We start from the raw sequence: 22,255 nt of genomic DNA, 5'->3' as shown, positions 1-22,255 counted from the left end.
ATAAAATAAACTCCTTTGGTTTAAAGACTCTTAGAAGTATGAATTTTCTTACCCAAAGAAAGGCAAGAGATATTGATGGGCTCAAAATTTCATTCTCAAATGGAAAACAAATCAGTGTAATGATAAGACTTGGGCAGGAATTCAAAATCCACAAATCATAAGATGATGATCTAAAATGAAAATGGGGTGAACTGAGTTGAAAGCTGATTTTAATCTATTCTTATTAAATCGATCAAACTAGTAGTCTAGTGCAATCCTCAAAGGTGTACAGGGCTTGTATTTCATCTCTTGATTTCAGTCTACTACTGTTCACAATAGACTTGCCTGTATAGCCCAATATATCCACGTTAGCTCTCTAATTATGTAATTGTGGTGGCTTTTGCTATAAGCACAAATGCCAGATTGAAGGAATATCATGCTGGTAAAGTACCTTGACCTTTTAGTCTGGTCTGCATGTGTAGCTGAAAGTGTATATGGCTCTGGTGGCATCTCAAGAAGAATAATGACAGAATAATCACTGGAGCCTGAAACCACAACCTGTGGGGGGTTGCTTGTGACCATTAATCTCTGTCACGTTCTTCAGTTCTTCGAGGATGGAAGAAGTGACAGAAATATATTTCGGTTTCTAAATTTAGTCAATATTAATGAATCTCAAATCAGCTTTACAGCTCTTTGGTGAACTTGAAGAAGAAAAATATTACTTTAATAATTTGAAATTTATTCTGTGAAATTGATAATAAGCTCTGTTTAAAGAACTGAAGCTTATTTTGTGGTATTCTCATTAAATAGAAGCATATGTACATTTTTAATTTCTTATTGTTAAAGTTTTAAATCATATATAACATATACAATATATATAGAAATTATTTTTCTATTATATTTCCTAATTCAAAATAAAAAAAAACTAACTAAAGGAAATTTATTTACCTATTTTGATCTCTTACTATTCATTTTTTAAAATAGTTTTTCTAATCTGAAATTCTTGGCCATGTTTCTATAGAATTATTAGAAGCATGAATTTCTAAGATGCCCATTGTCAAAAGTCAAAATTGCTGCTTATTATAGAATTACTAATTTAAACACTTTCTAAATTGTATCTTTACCCACCTCCTTTTATATATTGAAAGTCAATATAAAATGTGTTGTTTATTTGGAAACAAAAAAAGTCAACTAATAGGACTTTGAGAGTATTTGAGAAAATGTGAGAATTAGCATTTTAAATCAGCTAAAGTGTTTACTAATGGTGACTAAATAATAAAAAAACAAGACAATTATGAGAAAAAGCCATTAAACAGTCATCTTTCTTTTTCCCTCTCTCTTCTGCTCCTCTCTCTCATACACACACATAGTAATAGTAAGTAGTCACAAAGAATTTTGCTATGAGAAGAATCAATTTATTAAGTCTATATGTTAAAAAAGTTATACAGTTATTTTAGAAATATCATATCATTGTTTCATAAATGACGAACCTTAAAGTAAACTTGATATTTTCTGATATTAATAAAACTGAAAATCTATATAAACATTTACTATTCTTATTGGGAAAGTCAAGTTAATTATTTCATTATTAATTACTATCAAAAATACTATTAAATAGTCACTTGCTGTAGAATAATGCTCTTGTACACTATAAACACTTTCCCCTTATATTAGTTTAATAAAATATTGATTTGCCAGTAGTACTACAGGAAATATAAGCGGGACGACCAGACTAAGAATTTTGGGAATAAGAAAGGCAGACACATGGTCACCAGCCAGAAGCAGAAGAAGTAAGATGAGAATGCCTCACTGAGAAATGCACCAAGACATGTGGTAAAACATAAATAAGAATTATGGGTTAATTTAAGTTGTAAGACCTAGTTAGTTTATAATAAGACTGAGTTAAAAAGACTAAAAAGTGTATAATTCATATAAACCTCTGTGTGTTTCTTTGAGACTGAGCATCCATGGGATATGGCAGGACAAAAACTTCTGTCTTCAGTAATTAAGGTTGGTTACTACAACCAATAAAAGATATATTTAACTAATTAATGCATTAGTTTAATTTGACAAAATACATAGAAGAGTGAAATATGAGAATGAAGACATGAGATTCATTATAATTTGTTTTGAAAATAGCAATAATTGTGACTATGAATGCAGACTTTTAGTAGAATAGTTGTCCAATATATGTGTGCTTGATTTCTAACATGAAGAGAGAAAAAGAAAGATTAAAGACATAAAAGGGAAAGAAATGAGGAAGACAGAAAGGAGAGGAAGGAGAAAGAAGATTTTTTTTAAGTAGCTTTACTAACTTTCATTTTGTTCCAAATCAACAAATAAATTTAAGAGACAAATATTAGTGTATCAACTCAATCTAACTACACTTCAGTTGCCATTGTATGTCAGTAAAATATATGTAAATAAGAAAAATAACAATAACATTTGCTAATAACTGAGAACTATAAACCAGGTTCTCTTTGAAGAGTTTAAGATCACATCATTTTTGGTATCATATAGTTGCATCATAGACCAAGATGTCTGACATATTTGTCCACAGTAAGATGACATTTTGAAATGATATACAGTTTTAGAACAAGTAAAAGAGAGTAAAAATAGAAAACCCCCAAGTGCTACCCTTGAATAGGACTATGGTTATGCTGATTGTGACATATGAGAAGTCCATAAAAGTGGGGTCAACCATTACTCTGTCAATTCCTGTTAGTTAGGAGGATCAGCTAAATTGTTCCAGAGTATTTTTCTGCAGAAATTAACTAATTACCTCATTTGACAAAACATTACAGCAACACTCAGTCTGGGATAATATCTGTATTAGAATAAGTGAACTTGCTTAAAGCTGAGTAGGAAAGTAACAACAATGTGCCATGAGAACTCATAGATATCCACTTAAGGGTTCTCTTGAGATCTTGAAAGAACATCAGCAAACACTTCCCAGGGATTTAATAAACTCTACTCACATTCCTGATGGAGATACCTGAGCGTTTTGATGGACATATTAATTGTTTGTGTTTTGGTAGATTAGAGTATCTGAACTGGATTCAATGTTATCATCCACAAAGACCACATTTAGTGCAATTAAAGCATGTAATGAAATTTTCAGATATTCTAGTTTAAGGAGACATTTAAAAAACTTTTGAATGCCTGCTTAGAATCCATCAGTTCACCTAGAAACATTTGCTTCAGATACAGGCTACATGACATTATGCAATGCCATTTTAATAATGGCCTATTAGTAAAATACATTTTTAGCAAAAATTAAAGACATTAATAAAGATTATCATAAATGAAATTATACATTTTTTTAAAAAATGTAATAACTGAAAAATGAAAATAAAATTATTTAAAGAGAAAATAAAAGCAATAATAAAATGAATTTAGGTTTTGGAATATTGATTTAGTCAGTAGTGACTTCTATAAAAATATGGGAAGAAAGTTGGGTCACTAAAACCCATTTACAGTAGGCCAGATGTGGTAGTAACTGTCTTTAATCACAGTACTCAGGATGTGGGAGTGCAGACAGAAGCCTAGAACTTCCTAGTCACTGATTCTAGGCAAATGGTGAATGCCAGGCTCAATGAGAGTTTCTGTCTTAAAACATAAGATTGAGAGTAATAAATGACGTCAATGTTCACTAAATTACACCACACACACACACATACGTACACAAACACACACATACACACATTCACACATACACACAAACATGCAATTTGCATAGAGAAATGCACACATATGTACATTTACTACAAATGCACAGAGAAATTTAAACGTATATGCATTTGGGATCAGACAAAGGACTACTTTTATACACTAACATAGGAAACATGGCCAAAAGCTAGTTTTGTTACTGAGTTTATAGTGGATAAATTACTGCCAAGTTCTCTGATATTTGCAAAATTTCTTTTAAAATCAAATAAGTAATATCCATAAAAGTACAAATAAAATTTAAGCAGTTCCTATTTGAACTGACTTACAAAAGGTCCCTGAGGAATATATGTCACATCTCAAGGCAACATTTTTTTAATAAAGACAAATTAGCAGGGTGTTGTGACATTGTTTCTTACAGCAGAACCCTCTGAGAGATAATTGTGTGCAGTGATTGAGCGCAGTGTCAATATCTTAGCTATACCTCCAAGGTTTAGCATTAATTAGATTTGCATCCCTCACCAAGTTATTGAATACCTCAAGTACTGCTTTCACATGAAGAGAAAAATTTGAATCAATTCTAGTTCAATTGTTATTAACATTACGATTATTGTAAGAAAAGATGACGTGGTAAATTGAAAGTGATATGAATGAATTTCAATATTATTTTTGTTAACTGATGAATAGGAAGAAAAAAGGAAGCAGAGAATCTACACATGGTCATGGCTTTTATATGTACCATAGTTTTCATAATTGCCATTTGTGTGAAAGTGTTCATATATATATATATGTATATATACATATATATATGAGGTACATTTAATAGATATACTATATACACAATTGAGTCAATTGAGCATACATACATGAATAGTTATATACTTATATACATATTGTCAGTATGGACAAAAGTGTTATGGTTTTACTACCAGACAAACTTTCAATTTTATTAATAAGATCTGAGCGGGGTGACACATTCCTTTACTTCAAGCACTTAGGAGGCAGGGGCAAGCAGATCTCTGTGAGTTTGAGGCCAGCCTGGTCTATAAGAGCTAGTTCCAGGACAGGCTTCAAAGCTGTAGAGAAACGCTGCCACTAAAACAAAAAACAGAAACAAAAAACAATTTTATTAATAAACAGGGTATGTGTTCACCTCATTAATTATTCATTCATAGGAGATTTATTTTCTATTTCAACCATAAAATACATCTTGATTTTAGGGATTATGATACTATTTATGTGCTATTGTGATTCCATGTTGAAAAGTCTCCTTAGTTTGTCCTGTTACACACACACACACACAACACACACACACACACACACACACACACACACATTCATTGTTCTTTAAATTAGATTTCCTTTAACAGAGAAAATGTGAACTCAGTAAATGATACAAAACAAATATTTTGTCATTTAAATTCATCCTTAGGAGACCTCTTCCCAGAAAAATTGGGGCCCAGCAGGGATGGAAACATGGGGGATTGGGTTGGGGTGGGTGGATGGAGGGGGAGATTGAAGAAATAGATGTCTAGATTGAGAGTATTTTGGGTCAGGTAGAAACCTTATGCAAGGAAAAAACTCCCACTAGTCTTCAAGAATGACCCTAAGACTTCTAGCAATAGTGGATAGCTAGTCTGAACTGGATATCTCCTATAATCAGATTGATAAATACCCCAATTGTCTTGGAAGCCTTCATCCAGTGACTGATGGAAACAGATGCAGAGATCCACCCCCAACACCTGGGCTAGCTTGAGGAATCCTGTTGTAGAAAGTCAGTTACAGAAACAACTGACCTGGGTTCATAGGGGCTCACAGACTCTGAACCTACAGTTAGTAAACCTTTATGGGGCAGACCTAGGCCCTTTATGTATGTGTGACCATTGTGTAGCTTGATTTACTTATGGAATTTCTAGTTGGGGTAGGGGCAGGACTTGTTGCTAACATTTTGGATTACCTCCAGGATTTTATTCCTCATACTAGATTGCATTGCCCAGCCTTAATTAAAAGAAGGGAACTAAATCCTATCTCAACTTGATATGTCATGCTTTGTTGGCACCCATGGGAAGCCTGTCCCTTTCTGAACAAAGTCAGAGGAGGAGTGGATGGGAAGGGACAGACAGGGAGTGAGGAGAGAGGAGAGAGAAGAATCTGAGGTTGGGTATGTAAAATAAATGAATAAATTTAATTAATAAAAAGGCAATATTACAATGTTATGTTTTTGGCATTTATTTTTAAGATAATCTTGGAAAGATAACTTAGTATTACTTTTGTCCTTGAATAACCAAATAATTATGGAAATGAAGCTTTACTTTTTGATGCAAAGCTGTGAATTTAAAATAATAGTCATATTTTGGATTTAATATTTCCAAATTGTCCAGATCAGAAAGATTTATTTTAAATATGGTAGAACTGGGCCTGGAGATGTGACTCAGCCATTAAGTGCAATGGCTGCTCTTCCAGAGGACTCAGGAGCAGTTCCCAGCCCCTACATGGCAGCTACCATCCCTCTGTAACTCCGGTTCTAGGTGATCCAGCAGTCACAGAGACTCTCACGCAGGCAAGACACCAATAAACACATAAAATAAAAACAAGTTTTAAAAAAAATAAAAAATAGTATAGAAGTTGGAAGGAACTTCTGGAAAATGCCAAATTCACATTTCACTCTTGCCAAATTTCAACTGCACGTTACTGACTAATAATTCTATATGTACAAAGCTATTCAAAGGCTTTTCTCCAATGAACGGAGTCATATTAGCAGAAGTTGTTTCCATGAAATATTTACTGTAAGGTGGCTCTGATCTTTCTATGTTTTAGGTTCAAATTAGTCACTGTCATTTCAAAGTAAACATGAAATTATTCAGTCCAACCTATTATATATAGAAAAATGTATATATTTTAAATATCTTCATGTGTTAAATGTGTTTCCTGTTTAATAACAACAGAAACAGAATGTACAGCATGAATATATCAACATTTTCGGAGGGCTATATTCTTACATTTAGAATCTAACTGTTATTTTATTACCCCTGTAAATAACACACAAGCATTTAATGCGTACTTCCATTTGTCCTTTTCTTGATTTTTATTAAAAGCATTCTTTAAAACTTGCTTTTAATAATCAGGATCAAGAACGTGCCACATTTTGTACCCAAGTGATTATTTGTACCCAGCTTTATTGCTGAATTTATTTCCCTCTTGTTCTGATGGAATTGAATACCGCAAAATGTACTGGCAAAATATTAATTCAAAGGGACATTTACAAATTGGAGAACTGTTTACAAGCATACCACCAAGAGTTTGTTCAGGGGTGAAAACTTGGAGGTAGAATTCAAGTGTAAAATTAACTTCTCTTCTATTGTCATTTCTGTTCATGTTCTTTCACACATTGATTTCCCAATGTATACTGTCATTACCATTTATGAATAAAGAATTGCTTTGTGCCTATAGCATAGCAGGACAGGGTGTAGCAGAGATAGGCAGGGAGGACTGGACTGAATGCTGGGAGAAAGAAGGGCAGAGTCAGGAAAAGCCGTGGAGCTCCAAGGAGACAGATGCCCGAACTTTATCCGATTAGCCACAGCCTCATGGCGAAACAAAGATTAATGGAGATGGGTTAAATTAATATGTAAGAGCTAGCCAATAAGAAGCTATAGCGGATAGGCCAAGGAGTGTTTTAAATAATATTGTTTCTGAGTGGTTATTTCAGGACTGAGCTGTTGAGCAGCTGGGAGTCAACAAGCGGCCCCTCCTGCTACTATAACACACACACACACACACACACACGCACACACACACACACACACACGCACACACACACACAAACACACACACACACACACACACGCACGCACACATACACACTCAAAGGATACTAATAAAAGTAACATGAAATATACTTTGTTATGATCAAGAAAAATAACTGAGATAAATATTTAATAAATAATAGCATAACATGGGGGCTATCAGAATACAAGTTGTAAAGAACTGATAAAAGACTCACAATGATGTGTCTATGTACAGCCAAGCTGAAAAGTACAATATTTTGAAAACTAATATAAGATGCAAGAGATTTAGGGATTCTTCATCCAGGCAAGTTTCCCATAACTAATTATCTAGAGTGTGTTTAGAGCTGAACCTACGATCTCACACTGGAATATTTAAGGCTCATTGTATATTTGGTGTGATATATAATGGTTCTAAGTGATGCTAAATTCAACAGTTCTTTAAACTTAGCCTTAGATTAATACAAAATGTCAAGCACATTCACTATGTTCAGTAAATAACCTGCTATTTATCCTTTTACAGAATTTTTGGTACTGTGAGCAGGTCAAAAGTCCAAACCTGGGGAGACCATAGGCTTTAGGAAGGAACTCACTTCTATTGCTTAACTAATTTAACATGGCTTAACAAGGTGCATTCAAAATATTTTTTATACTATAGAAAATGCTACTCATTTTCTGAATCAAATAAGCCTCTCGTTGCCAGAAATAGAATACAAAGATTCATAAATGTTCAAAGTACTTAGAAACATAGAAACCATAAAGTCAACCTTTTGGCAAGAAGGATAGGCTCACTGTTCCAATGGGCACTATTCTTATAATGTTAACAAACCTCTCATATTTTATTTCTACAGGAAGAAAACTATTTCAGCATCCTACACAATAACTACTAAACTATTTGTATATTAGCAGATGTCCTATAAGTATTCTTATACTTAAGGTTTAATTTTGGTTATGGTATTTTATGCCTGTGCAAGGCATGTACAGATAAAGAAAGGCTTTCACCATGGTAAATGATAAAATCTACAACTTCCCAATTCAACACTTAGGTCTTAAACATCTGAAGTCACAACAATCAGAAAACATTGTCAAACACACTACACAAGGTTCATAGTAGGTATAGGTTTGGGTGTTGTGAAAATAAAACAAAACAACAACGGAACCACATTTACTGGATGAGACATTTTGGGTTTGAGTATGCCTTTAAGTTCACTACTTAACAGGAGACTAATGCAGGTGACTCACAAGCTGCTGCAAGCCTGGGATATATAATCATTTCAGAGCTGCCGGGACTAGTCACCAAGATCTCAAGAATATGTAAAAGAAGCAACCTAGACTTTAAAAAGCCAGCATCATTACTGGCAAGTGCTGCATTGTAAAGATCATACAAACAAATATTTTAGAGCAAAGATAACAAGAGGAATAAAATCTGAATCAAAATCTACTTGCCTGAAAGAAGAAAAAGAAAGCTGTTTCCCTCTCCCCTACAACTGACTCCCAGGACAACTATGGACCAGCTCTCCATAGCTCCTCAACAGGGAATGACAGCACATATACCCTTTTCTATCTCATGCTGGAATGTTAACTTCTTCAATCTTGTGCAGTCAAACATAAGTGATATGGGTTTGCACATATAATGGCCTTGTCATGTCCAGATGACAGCGTTTTGATTTGATTCTCTCTTCTGTCAGTCTCTTTGCCTCTTTTGTGAAGGTTCCTAAGCCTTGGGAGGGGCTGCGGTTTATATGTTCCATTTGCTGTTGAGCCTTCCACAGTCCCGTATTTTCTACATTTTGACCAGTTGTAAGTTTCTGCATTAACCTTCATCTACTGAAGAAAGAAACCTCTCTGATGAGGTCTGAGACTTACAACCATCTCCAGTATTAGAATATATCTTAATTCTCTGTACCCTTAGGGCATTAATAAAGAACAGTAGAAAGTTTACCTTTAGTGCCTGTGAGCTTCCCAGTCATGGGCTCTATGTTTCTCTTAGTAAGTATATCATATCCCAGTGAATGACTCTACACACAGAAGCATATGGCAAGAACAAATGGGACTCAATTGGCTGTTGAATTTATAAAAGGAAGATATGAAGTTAGGGACATAGTGATTTGGGTGGAAATCAGGAAAATTATGGAGTGGAGTGAATATCATCCAAACAGATTTCATAAAAAATATTCACCAACAGAGATCCAGATCTTCACAGTGGAAACAAAGAATCATATTGAAATCTGATTCATATATAGAAATAAATTTATCTATTAGAGATGTATAATTGTTTATAGGTTTTGTTTAGCTTTGGTTTTGTTGTTGTTGTGACAGGGTCTCACGCAGCCCAATTTGGTCTTCAAATAGCTATGTAAGTCAGGTTGGCACTGGGCTTCTGATCCTTCTATACCCACATACTCAGTGCTTAGAAGACGGGCATGTGCAAGGACCTCTGATGCTTTGCAGTGCTAGGGATAAAGTACTGGTCCTCATGCACACTAAACTCTACTGAGCTATATCCACAACACCTGAATATTTAATCTTAAAATTTTCCTCATTGGAAAACTTACTATGATACAAGAAATAATATTTGATTTTGGAAAATTGGTTTCTTAGATGATTTATAATTGTCATTTACTTCCACAATAATGACTAAAATACTCTCTACCTAAGAAGAACTGAAAGGGTTATAGATAGAATTCCAAGAAGGATTCTGGAAAAAGCTTAAGATTATATTATGGAATAAATAAGTTGATAAATAATGAAGGATATTAATTTAAATATCCATTTAAAATGAGAATAGGTGTGTGTGTGTGTTGTGTGTGTGTGTGTTGTGTGTGTGTGTTTAAAACAATAGCATATATCATCAAGAAGTTCTGAAAGAATAGACATACAGCAAAAGAACCACTGGAGCAAATGGGAATGTCTTTCTGAGATGAACCTTCAGGTATGAAATAAACGTTACCTAAAGAGATTTAATTGGATTCCAAACCTTGAGTTTTCCTTAATGATGTGGATCTTATTATAAGAGATTTGTGTTATCAGGAAACCTGTGAAAAAGCAGTGGAACTTGCTACGGACCGGCTCAGGGGAGCCACTCAGACCGTGAGGGAATCAGGGCGAAGGACAGAAGATTTCAGGATACGGCGGAAGAATGACAGACAGACCATTCTCTATGTATTTTTGAAAATGCTGCTAGCCAGCGGAAGAAACCTTGAGTGTTATCACAGTGAAAAACTTGGCTCAGAAAAGAAAAGAGGCACAGAAAGTGTCCTTAGCTGCTAATGCCTTTTTAAATTCCCTGTTAACTTTTCTCTGATCATAATTTTAGACTTTTTGTTTTATATTTGCCTGGTTTTTATTTCTATTTTTATGTTTATTTTTATTCTTATCTAAGAGCGTTCCATCCTTATGGAACTTAGATTTACATTCATTCTTCCAGTGCTTTCCCTTTTTGCATCGGGGACAAAGTCCGGGAGTTCCCCTTCGCCCTGATTCCCTCACGGTCTGAGTGGCTCCCCTGAGCCGGTCCGTAGCAGGAACTAAAACAGCTCTCTCTTTTAAAAGAGTTGTCTAAACCCAATAACTATGCATTGTAAAACTCCTTTGAAGGTAAGGTCTTAAGAGTTTCCCTACCTAACATCTGGCTTTGCTAAGGAAGTGATTAGTTTAATTACTTCAATTTGAAGTTGTGCTTACCTTTTTGCATTTTGGGTCATATACCCCTGTCTGATTTCCACTTAGTGTTAATGAAAACAGAGAGAAAAAATACACACATCCTGTTTGATCATGAACTTTTTCCAGGGCTGGCATTTGCTTCTAAATGAGTGTGTGTGCTTTACCAAATACACAAGAAGGACACACAAAAGTTGCTCTTCACAATTTACTGTGTGTATACTGATCAGAGAAATACATCAACAAATCATCAAATTTCTAGTTGTTTTTCCTTAACAATACAGTGTTAAGTTTCTTAAATGGACAAATGTGTGCAAATCTATACACAGTAGAGTTAAAAGAAGGTCATATTAAATATCTTACTAAATTCTCAAGAAATACGAGAGAGTAATAAACATTTTTACTGGATAAATGCAAGAAAAATGTAAAGGAATTACATATGCTTACATATGAATTACATATGTGTCAAGATATGAATATAGGAATATGTATGTATCAAATTCAATTCATCACTTTTATACAGTTAAAATTTTATGTTCATTTTTTTCAAATACTAAAAAAATGTGATGATTAAGTGGCATGTTTGATATGGTTTTGAATGCCTTAAAAGAAACTATAAATTCACATTACAGAAATGCTGAAAATAACTAATAAAATGTCCTGAACTAATGAATTCCATGTTTTACTTACTGCCTTACCATAACAAGAAGTTTATCCACTTTTGTTATGGAAGGTTCTCCAGATAATAATGGTTTTCTAGTAGCCTGGGATTTATTTCACTTCTGAGTACACTGTGTTATTTTTAAATGATGACATCATAATTTTGAAGACCTATAAAACATGTATCTACATTTTATGGAGAGATTCAAATTACACAGTAATTTTAAAAATACTCCTAAAATTAGCCAAGCTAAGATATATTTTAAATAACCTTTTAAAATAAAAAATTGTTTCAAAGTTGTTACAGTCAGGATGACCCTGCATCTGCTGTCCTTATCCTAGCACCACAGGGATACCAGTTGGATCCAGTCAGACTGTGTGATTGTTTCAGGAGATGAAACCTACAAGAATGAACTAAATTAATTACTTATAATGCTATGAAGAGAAAGTCCTAAAGTGGTTTGAACATTCTGATAAAACCAGGAGACTGGTATTTCTGTTCTCTCAGTCTCTCTGTCTGTGTGTGTTCCTGTGCGTATGTTTCTCTCAAGCATAAACTTTTGTGTCCCTACTACTCTAACGATGGGGAATCTTTGTTAGTCAGTTATTTTTAAGAGGTGGTACCAAATTAGGGCATGACTTTCTGGGTACCCTGAGAAAAATACCACATGGCCCAGGGGTGCTTTCTATGTGCGTTTCCTGTGCTCTATAGCTGAGCTTAGAATTCTCATTCCTGTTTCATGAATTTGCCCTTTATAAAAAAGAAAAGTACAATTGGTCTATCTTTTAGCCAGCCTGTTTTTTTTTTTTTTGGTTTTTTTTTTGTTTTGTTTTTGTTTTTTTTGTTTGTTTGTTTCCTTAATCAGAGATGATGGAAAAGTCAGTGCTCAACGTGGGGCTCAGTTTCCCCCTGGCTATAGCCAGTCATGGCCAGGTTCACCGTGATGCATTTGGGTAGGATCCCAACATGGCAGCCCTGAGTAGCCACTAGCCTTGGTAGCATCTCGGACCTGCTCCAGGTCTCCTGCACCTCTGGTGAACTGAGCCGCCAGCTTGTGGATTCAGCTTTCCTGGCACACTGCAGATGCTCAGGCAGGGCTCAGTTTTTTCCAGGTGTCTCTGTTGGCATTGTTGTCTTGTGTCCTTGGATTGCTGAATAACTGCTTTTAATTTGAGCATATTTTTCTGTATCTAATGCTATAATTATTTATAGTCATATAAATGCTCAAGTTAATACAGTTATATAGTTGTTCAAGCGGCCACAAGGCTGCAACTGCATCATAACAAATACTGGCCGGTAACAATTATTGCACTCACTCCAACTCATTACAGGTGAGATTACAAGGTCAAATTTATAAGGTCAAATTTATAATTTATAATTTAAAAGGGCAATATGGCAGATAACTAAACAATACAAAAATTCAACAGAGTTTTTTACTTATACCATGTATGCAATGTTTATTTCCCTTTTACATCCCTCTATTTGATACTGTGAATTAGCTTTGTCCTTCATATTTTCTTCTTAAAAACATGGTTTGAAAAAAGGGCAAAGTGAGGCACTTTTAGAAATGATGCAGTCTTTACAGACTGATAATGACCAACTAATAGGGAAATTCAGTGCTCTGGTGAAGGATACAACCAATTTGACAAACAAAACCCAGTCAATGTCAGAGGGTGCTAAAACATTGTCTGAGAGAATTCATGCTGTTGAATGTATTAATCAAAATCTGTTGAATGATTATGATAGACTAACAAGATAGAATATCTCTTCAGAAAGGTAATATGTATTCTATAAAAAGTATCCAAGGATGAGGTGTTATCTTTACCGGACAGATTTCATACCTTGGAATCTTCAATAAGGGCATTAGAACAGAACACTGGACAGCAGATCTAGACTTTACAAAAGGCAGTGGTAAAATGATTTGACATGGTTGAGAAATTTGTCGAATTCGATAACCATGGATAGAAGGTACAAAAAAAGAATTTATATGCATCAGTATGTATCAAACTCTGGGATTGCTTACCCAGAGTTCTAACTGCCTATCCAGTAATTTCCTCGGAAGGAGCATCTGGCACCAAATACCCTAAGGTAGTCAAATAATATACATGCGAATCCATATGTATGACTGATCTAAAGGAAATTAAACAAGCAATAGATTTTTTTATGGATTACATTCATCCTTTAGGAAAATGGTCAAAATGTGGGCTTCAAACCACCCCACAAGATTGGTTTCAATTAGTCTCAACTGTCCTAAAAAAATGGATCGCAGCTTCTTTGAAAATATTACTAGAGAGAAGACTCTAGTAGACAATGTCCTCTCTCCCAACAATTTTGTCCTCAGGGTTGGGGCACCATTTAAGGTTGATTATTACTTGAATAAGATAGAGTGTTGGGTGAAAACTATGTAGGGCCAAAAATTTAAAAAAATAAAGAGGAAAAAAATGAATGGGATAATGAATAATTTAGTGTGAACTCAATCACCAATAATAAAAATAGTGGGTAATAGAATGAATACTTGTGAGTTATTATTGATGGATAATTTACATTGGTATAGTTTTTTGTATATCGATACAAGTTCAAATTATATTTGTTGTTTCTGTTAACAATATTATTTGTACACCTATGCAACGTATTTTGTCAGATTGTATACAAGCATGTATCTACCACTGTTTAAGACATTTTATATATTGATACAATTTTTAGGATATATTTTCATATTGCATTATATATTATTCCTATCTCTGATCAGAATACTTATTCATTGTTTAATTTTGAGGCCATTGTCCTCATTTGCTGCACATTTGTTTACAGATTATTTAATATTCTGATATGAAGTCTTAGTCTTTAAGTTATACAACGATTAGGTATTATAGGTAGATAGTTAATCATTTTATTATACATACAGTCAGATTAATTAGGTTCTTTAGATACATAGAGATTGTATTTTGCATAGATAGGTAATCTTCAACTGCCTCAAGGATCTGTAAAATATGGCATTTAAATAACTTAGGGTTCTGTTGACATGGGACACAATTGCTCCTGACAGCACCTATCTATTCCCGAGTGAATGTTGAGCACCTAAGACACTCCACTCAGAGTTTGGTTTCTTCTTGGCACAATTGACCTTTGGGCAAGGAACTGCCCATACCTCAACCACTGACAAAGCACATGGTATCCAGAAATTGATAAGCTAGACACTAGGAAAAAGACTGCCTAACCTTGCCAAGACAGGGTAAGACAGTTCTGAAAATCTTCCTACCTCTGAAAATGATCTGTCAGGTACATTAGGCCTTAGTCAAAGTTGGTTGCTGCAATATTGCAAATGATATTTTGGATTGTTGCTCAGGTACCCAGTTGTTTCTGTCATATACTTCTTGCTTTGGAAGCTGCTTGATAGTACTTCCTGACTACTCAAGTAATATTATCTCCCTTCTCAGGCCTTTGATGGGCTTAAATACTGATAGTATTAGTTACTTCCCTCTTATGATTTATCCAAGCCAATTACTGATGGAAAATTTAGACTCTTTGAGATAGAATGTTTATTAAAACATTTATCATGTTTTCCTAGCTTAATATTGTTTATGTTGGTTATAATTTTATACTTGATGTCTGTTCCTATATTATATAGTTTTGTATTGGGTTTGGAAAGCTCTTACTTCGACAAAACGGGAGGTGATGGGGAATCTTTGTCAGCCAATTATTTTTAAGAGGTGGGAACAAGTTAGGACGTGACTTTCTGGGTGCCCAGAGAAAAACACTCCATAGCCCAGGGGCACTCGTTCTCTCTGGTTCCCATGCTACATAGCTGAGTTTGGACTCCTCATTCCTGTTTCATGAGTTTGACCCTTATAATAAAGAAAAATATAATTGCTCTGTTTTTTAGCTAGCCTGGTTTTTCTCTTGACCTGAGATAATTCAACACTCTAAATATTCTGTCTATGCACATTTTTTAATAATGTTTCTTAAAATGGCAATATTCTTTTCGGTTCTGCTCTCAGATAATAATAGCCTATATCACTAGCTGTTCCCTAATATGCACTTGACAGTTGATTCTTGCAAAATTTCTCCTGTAGTTTCAGACACATTCTCAATAATTTTTCATTGCAAGCATTTTGTGCCCTGTGTCTCCAATTCAAAAATACTCCAAAAAAAAAGAAAAGAAAAGAAAATACAGCACAGCTTCTACTGTTCTTCAAACGAATCCTCCTTTATGTAAAGTTTCTGCATATAGGTATTCTATTCTTCGTATCTTTAGTTAAAACATAAAACATCATCTCATTACTTCAGTTACAACAATAACACCTAGTACAACCAGACATTGATGCCTTGTGGTTCTTTGAAGACACTCTTTACTGAAAGTTGTGATGTCTTGTGTTTCTTTGAAGACATTCTTCATTGAAAGTTGTTCTGTATACAGTCAGGGTATTTCTTATTCAACAGAATATTTAATATTGTCACTTTCAGTATAGCAATTATGAATACAATTTAAAGCAATTAAACTTGTCTCATTTTCTCCTGACATATTGAGCCTAAGAGTACATGTAGTCACCCATCAAATTGTTCTTCAGCTGAGCTAAAGTAGCTTCATTTAATCTGGTATGATATACTTAGCAGTAAATATGATCATAGAAGGAAACTTTGATAGTCTTAACATGAATCAGTCATTTAAAAAAAGAAAAGAAAAAGATAGGAGTGAAAAAGAAAATGATGAAAGTCAGAAGTTGTTCTCTTTTAGAAGATTTAAATAGGATTTCTACTTAGTATGAATGTCAGTCTTTTTTTAAAATATCATGTCTACATTATCAAACTTGTTTTAAACAGGCTCATTGCTCAACCTTTCTTTTCATTGCCTCATGCTTCACACTAGTATGAAACACAACGTATTAGATATTAAATTCTTCTTTGTACTCCAGACAGCACATGTATTCATATCTTTGTGCTATTCATAGATCTTGTTAGCCTCCAAAATCTTGTAGATAAATCTTCTGCTTGAAATTGAAAAGATGTTAAAATAAATGCTACTAAGTAAATAATGTCTAACTGCTATGTATTTGTGTGGATTTCTGCTTCAATGTTGCCGTACATGCTTATGCTTCTGTCTGCTTTGTTCTTTTTGTAGGATTCTTCAACCTGGTTATGCATCTCTTTCAGTAGATTTGAGAAGTTTCTTTCTATCATTTTATTGAAATGTCTTTTATGGCGATATAGAGGACAGGAAGTATAACTGGGTTGTATCATAAGGGAAAGAAGTCCAAGAGGACCCAGGAGAGAGTTTGAGATGTGTATAGGAGACACAATTGAGTGTGAGTTCCTAAGGAGCTGAGCAGACATTTGGAGTAGAAAGAGTAGATCTAATTTTTAGTGCAAAAGAGGACAATTGTAGAGGAACCAGCTGGGCCTCACAGTAAGGAGCTGAGTGGATGCTGAGTCCAACTTGAGCTCATTGGAAGCTGTGTCCACTCTGCTGAAACAGTTTTATATTCTGATTTCCAGACATTTCTGACCTAACAACAGCAAAGGATATCTCCAGAGTCTAACATTTTTAAATTAAGAAGACGTGATTTTTTTTTTCATATGAAGTTGATTATTATTCTTTCAAGGTCTGTGAAGAAGTATGTTAAGATTTTGATGGGGGGTTGTTTGCGGCGTCGGCGCGGTCGCGCGAGCCGGACCACAACATTCGCCGGGCGGTGGCGGCGGAGCTGCGAGCGGGAGCCCGGGGCACCCGCCCAGCGCCACGTCGGTGAACACGGACGAGCTGCGACACCAGGTCATGATCAACCAGTTCGTGCTGGTCGCGGGCTGCGCGGCCGACCAGGTGCAGCAGCTGCTGCAGGCGGCGCACTGGCAGTTCGAGACCGCCCTGAGCACGTTCTTCCAAGAGAGCAACATTCCCAACAGCCACCACCACCCGCAGATGATGTGTACTCCCAGCAGCACCCCTGCCACACCACCTAACTTCCCTGATGCACTAGCCATGTTCTCCAAGCTTCGAGCCTCTGAGAGCCTGCAGAACAGCAACAGCCCCATGACAGCGGTGGCCTGCTCGCCCCCTGCAAACTTCAGCCCCTTCTGGGCCGCATCCCCACCCAACCACCAGACGCCCTGGATCCCACCCTCTTCCCCCAACTCCTTCCATCATCTGCATTGCCCACAGCCCACGTGGCCCCCTGGAGCATCACAGGGGCCCACCCAGCAGAAAGCCATGGCAGCCATGGACGGCCAGAGATGAGACTGGATGGCACTGGGCTCGAGCAGGGGCAGTCCAGGGTTGTGGGGACACAGAGCAGGGCTGGGGAGGGGGGACATGAGGGCAGGGTTTCTTGAAGATCGCACTGGAAGATTTTATAAGAGAATTTTTGTGGGTGGGGGTACAGTAAACGTCCTGAGCCACTTGGGGTCTTCAGGAGTTTCTCTTTGGGAAAGTTTTTTCTTCTTTTTAATATATAACTATAATATATATGAATATAGATGTATCTGAGAGAGGGGCCTGCACATCAGGGATGTTGGCTTCAGAAGGGAAGGGCCTCAGAATCTCCCCTTGTTGACACCTTCCTCTGTCTAATTTGGGGTAACAAGGGTGCTCATAGTCAGATGGAGTGAGCTTGCAGCTGGGTGGGTATGCTGCCTTTAAAGCCATGTTGGCCGTTAGGAAGCCCCTCCCCCAAGGGAGGTCCCCAAAGGGTCCTGTTGGAGTCATCGACTTTCCTACCCCATCAATGGTAGATGGAGTTTTCATCTCTGCTGGTGGTGGCCTCAGTGGCCCTGAAACTCATCACCCTGTCCCCAACTGAGTATGCTGAGCTCCTAGGACTGAAGAGTTGGCTGACCTCTGAGTGGATACTTGGCTGTCCCATCCCTTACTGTCCTGGCTGTCCCACAGGTCTCCAGCCTCTGACTAGCGGCAGAGGAGGACAACTAAGGAGAGCCCGCCTTTGGATTGAGTTCCTAGATTAAAAAAAAAAAAAAATCACGTCTCACCAGGGTGCAATTTTAATTTAAAAACTTAAAGACTTTTCTAAAAAAAAAAAAGATTTTGATGGGGGTCACATTGAGTCTATAGACTGCTTTGGGTAGGACTGTCATTTTTATTATGTTGATCCTATGTATTCAAGAGCATGGGAGATCTTTCCATTTTTTGGTTCCTTCTTAAATTTCTTCATCAAAGGTTAAAGTTCTTGTCAAACAGGTTTTTCACTTCTTTGGTTAGTGTTACCCAGAGGTATCTTATGTTATTTTTGGCTATTATGAAGGGTGATGTTTCCTTGATTTCTTTCTAAGCTTTTTTATCATTTGTGTTAGGAGGGCTACTGATTTTTTTTTTTGAGTTGGTCTTGCACCCTGTCACATTACTGAAGGAATCTATCAGCTGTTGGAATTCTCTACTAGAGTTTTTGGGGTTTCTTATTCATACTATCATATAATCTGCAAATAACAAAGTTTTGAATTTTTCCTTTCCTATTTGAATCCCCTTGATTTCCTTTTGTTGTCTTATTGCTATAACCAGAACTTTAAGAACTGTCTTGAATAGATATGGAAAGAGTGAAAAACCTTTTCTTCTTACTATTTTAGTGGAATCACTTTGAGTTTTTCTCCATTTAACCTTATGTTGGTTGTCAGCTTGCTGTATATTGCTTTTACTATGTTTAGATACATTTATTTTTTATACTTATTTATTTATTATGTATGCAATTGTAGAAGGAACAGCAGCCCACCTGGTTAGCTTTACCCCGAAATAATTACACGGAAACTGTATTCATTTAAACACTGCCTGGCCCATTAGTTTTGGCCTCTTATTGGCTAATTCTCACATCTTGCTTTAACCCATATTTAGTGATCTGTGTAGCACCACAAGGTGGTGGCTTACCGGCAAAGATCCTAACCTGCGTCTGTCTCAGAGAGGAGAGCCATGACATCTGCCTCATTGCCTTCTTCCTTCCAACATTCTGTTCTGTTTACTCGCCTACCAAATTTTCTGTCCTATCAAAGGGCCAAGGCAGTTTCTTTATTAACCAATGAAAGTAACAAATAAACAGATGACCCACCTACATCATTTCCCCTTTCTCTGTATAAACAAAAAGGGAGGCTTTAACTTTAACGTAGCAAAATTACATATAACAAAACGGTTGTAAAGCAAGAATTACAGTTACAATATATCTATTTTATCTTTTATCATAACTAAGGAAAACTATAACTATAACTAATCATTCTTCAACTCCATCAAAGACTCCAGAAGGATATAATATTACCTAAGTAGAAATGACAAAGACATCTCATTGCCTGGACAGTCATCCAAAGTTCCTCTGAAGCATTGGGGCATCCATCTTTGGCCTTCAGGCCCATAGTATCCAGCAGATATTTCCATGAAGCAGGAAATTTCAAAGGCAGTTCACTCACTATCTGCTGTGTCCTGCAGAATGTCTCGCAGACTCTTTCATGAATCAGGAACCCTGAAACACCATCTCACCTTTAGGCAAGTTCAGCAGTCCTCTCTCTGCGGGTTCTTTGTGTCCAGTTTATGCATCAGTCCAGGCAAGAGCAGTTTCTTGCCCAAATGGCTATAAAACTCCATAAGGAGCCTCTTCAATGCCCATCTTCCTTTTGAAGTAACTGGTGCTGCCAGGAGCAGACGTGTCTCATTGTCTTGAAAAGCCCTAAGTTACTAAAACATTAAATGCCATATTCTGTAGTCTTTGAAAGATATGAAGAATGCCTATCTGAAATATATCTATGCACATCTAGAAAATCTAACTAACATGACTACAAGCTTGACTATTATTGATGATTATCCATTAACAACCTATATTTCCTAATTATACATTACATTTTTAAATGAACTACACAATCACAATACCTTAATCAAGAGCAAATATATATATATAGATATAACAAAATTGACTTAAAATCCATACGAAAGCAAATTATTCATATCTATATCATATTCCCCTTTAAATGTAAAAGAACATTTATAAACAATATTTGGGAATATGGATGTAGTTATTTCTCTCCAAACTTCTTCCTGCTGTATAGGGGCGCTGTTAATTAGAACTTTTATGGTATAACCTCTGTGCCAGGTTCATCTCAGTCAGCAGCTGAGTGAAGTAATTTTTTGAAGGTGTTCACGGCAACGTTTCAGGAGGGCGTAGTCTATCATACCATATTGGGATAGAAGCAACCCACAGGGTCTCATCCTCTGTGAAAACAAAAGAAGGACCTCCTTTCCAAAGCATCATATTCTTAGACCCAAATTCTGAAGTCAAGATACCTTTAGAACATACATGTTCGATCAGCTTAGCAGCCCACACAATGAAATGTCTCTCTGTATTTAGCTCCTTCACAGTCAAAAATTTAAAAAAAAAAAAAACAATAATACACAAAATCCAGGCTCTCTGAGAATTTTCCATTTGTATGTGGCTTATTTTTCTTTATTTCTTTAATCTAACTATCTATACTCTGTCTCTTTAAAGACTTTAACCTTTTTTTTAAGGCATTAACTTTATTCTCTGTATTCTTTTTCTTCTCTCTCCCAAGCCTACGTATACTTATCCAACACTGTGACCCATATAGAGGACTTCTATGTCTGAATCTGTCCTATTGTGAATCTGTACTTCTTTACTGTCTAGGAGCAGTTCTTAAAATGCTAAGCGCTTCTTAAAAACTTTAGCTTGTGCCACATAGGGGTAATACGATACCGCCTGTTTCCTGCCCAGTCTAAACCTTAACTGCAATGTTATTATGATAGTTACGATAGTTCCTGCCTGACTTCAGCACAGTTCAACATAGCAGAGCGGAGCTGGAGCTGCTCCTGCCTCAGCCATTTGGTGCCCCTGAGCCGAGCACAGTTCCAGGCACACAGCAAGTCTACATTGCCATCAAGCAAGCAAGCAAGCAAGCAAGCATTTTACTCCGAATGCTCCATTCAAAAGCTCTGTCTTCCCACAGGAGTCAAACAGAGATCACGGTGGCAGCACAGCCCAGAAAGCCGGCATTTTAAAAGTTCACGACTTTTTTTTTTTTCTGCCTTTAGGTAGGAGCTACACTCAGCACTTTTAACTCTGAGAATGAGCTTTTTATCTCAATTACAGCCTAATCTGCCAGGCAGAGCACTGTGCAGCCTGGAAATATCTCTGTGTGTGGCAGGAATCCGCCATGCTCTCCCGCTTCCCTAAGCCAGGGCCCACAGTCTGCCCAAGTACAGATGGAGAGCACTGAGCCATTGGCATGGTCTCAGAGTACTTTCTTCCTGATCCTGAGTGGGCACACAAACATCCAGTCTTATAAAAGCTATTGAGATGCTTTATAGCCAGAGTTTGCACTGGCGGCACAACCCAAGAAGCTGTGTTTTAAAATGACTCAGCTTTTTTTCCTCTCGCTATTGCTGAAACAGGAAATCTCTCTACAGCAAGCCCTAGCAAACAGCAAAAAACTGTGATAAACTCTTGTTTCTTTTTTTTTTTTAGGTCCTCTCAGGTTTTATGTGAAATTCATTACCACACTGGAAGCC

The 22,255-nt window shown here is 36.3% G+C and overlaps 1 protein-coding gene and 1 pseudogene across 1 annotated transcript in view; one reads left to right on the top strand and one right to left on the bottom strand.

Moving 5' to 3' along the window:
• Cdh18 (cadherin 18) overlaps positions 1–22,255 on the bottom strand; it is an 840,836-nt gene that overhangs the window by 787,130 nt on the left and 31,451 nt on the right. The window lies entirely within an intron of this gene.
• On the top strand, positions 17,393–18,723 carry LOC148119708 (UBA-like domain-containing protein 2 pseudogene; annotated as a pseudogene).

The sequence above is a fragment of the Myodes glareolus genome, chromosome 15 (genome assembly GCF_982192425.1).
Source record: "Myodes glareolus chromosome 15, mMyoGla1.1, whole genome shotgun sequence".
Taxonomy (NCBI): Eukaryota; Metazoa; Chordata; class Mammalia; order Rodentia; family Cricetidae; genus Myodes; species Myodes glareolus.
This window is presented reverse-complemented; position numbering and strand designations above follow the sequence as displayed.